Below are 1871 nucleotides of genomic sequence, written 5' to 3'. Positions count from 1 at the left end.
TGTCAAAAAAATGTACTAGCAGCTCCCTGACACCTGACGTTCCGTGCACAGAATCCAAATCAAAACGTTGTGAGTGCAATGCACATTACGCCTTCTTAAATGGTTGCTTTAGTAGGACATGTACCCCTCCTCTGTTCCCCTGCACATGGCATAAGCGCCATCGGAAACAAAACACACACACAAGTGGGACCAACTACCAGGGTTGCAAACACGCAACACTTCCAAGTATTTTCCGAGAAATTCCTTGTGCAGACTAATCAGCGGTTTCCATAAACCCAACAGCTCTTTCTTTAATCATTCCAGCATGGATGTATCGGATGCACACAGCAATAAGTTCTCGTTTAGATTGATCTTTATATTCATCTGCTAGTATGGCAAAATACGTGGAAGGCGCAGAATGAACTTCATCGTTTATCCTGCACAGTAACAATGATGCTGCACACTCCAGCAACTCGTTCTGAATTTCGGGGCTCATMAGTGTGGCATTGTGAGGTAGCTCATTAAGCCTGTTTTGTATTTCTGAGTCATACTTTGAGATGAAATTTAAGATTTCTAAAAAGTTAGCTTGGCACGGTTTCTTTCTATAAAATCCATGTTTGCATCACCATGTATTTGGTTCAACTCAGTCCCACGACTTCTAGGCCCATGGGTCACCTTGTAGGATTCACATTTTGCAAGGGCACTAGCATGTCATTTGCTATTCTCGGGTTTGCAGCAAGCATTTCTTGTGATTTACCAGTTTTTAAATCCATCTCGTACAAATCTGAATTCGACATGTTCCCCAGGAAAGTGCCTACAAAACGTACAATAAATTGCATCTTTTGCTTTACTATACTCAATCCACACGAACTGGTCATACCACCTTGAAGAGAAGCAGCATGATATGCCATTTATCATACTTGAAGGGAACTTTGCTAKCTTTGGTTGACAGGCTGGTTCATCAACGGCAGACAAATCTGTTGGTGGACCTACTGCAGGTTTACCCCCTCCCGCAGCATCAAGAACGAGAGGAGACGGTGGGGTAGGCAAGCATGCCTGGCTCAACGTGGCATTCGCGGTTGTGATGGCGATTACGGTTGTTTCTATCCATCTGTTAATGTCTCATTCTGGAAGCTATCGGTAGATTGATCCAAATTATTTTCTGGCACACACTCTTTTTCCTCCAGGCATCTTTTTTTGAAAAACCTAGTGATCGACATTTGGTTTACCATTGCTAGAATTACTAAATTACATTAGCTGGTAAGTCAATTCCAGTAAGCAAGCGTGGTAGAGCTTGCTAGCTTATGCGCTACAAAGTTTATCCACATGACATTGTTCAGGTAAACCACCATATGTTTAAAAAAAAAATAAGAAAAATGTAGCCAATAGGCGGAAGCCAACTTGATTGTTGCGGACTATTTCTTTGTTACATTATATTAAAATGACCCATAGAAAATAAATGCTGCCATCAATCCACGGTTTCTGGTTAGAGAATGTTTTAATAGTCACAGTGGGTACAACATCTCCGATGCACTTGCTAATAAACTCACTGAGTCAGCGTATACGTCAATGTTGTTGTCTGAGGCTAACATATCCCAATCTATGTGATGGAAGCAATCTTGAAGCGTGGAATCTGATTGGTCAGAGCAGCGTWGGATAGACCTGAGCACGGGAGTTTCCTGTTTTAGTTTCTGCCTATAGGCGAGGAGCAACAAAATGGAGTCATGGTCAGATTTGCCGAAGGGAGGGCGTGGAAGGGCCTTGTATGTGTCACGGAAGTTAAACTGGAAACCATATATCTGGAGGCTGCTTTTATTGTATCTTGGATTTTAACAAAGCTAATCTGAAACAAGGCTACCTAAAATTTACCAGCATATCGAATGTGTTGTTCT

This window comes from Salvelinus sp. IW2-2015, linkage group LG30 (assembly GCF_002910315.2).
Source record: "Salvelinus sp. IW2-2015 linkage group LG30, ASM291031v2, whole genome shotgun sequence".
NCBI classification, from domain to species: domain Eukaryota; kingdom Metazoa; phylum Chordata; class Actinopteri; order Salmoniformes; family Salmonidae; genus Salvelinus; species Salvelinus sp. IW2-2015.
Note: the sequence above shows the minus strand (reverse complement) of the source record.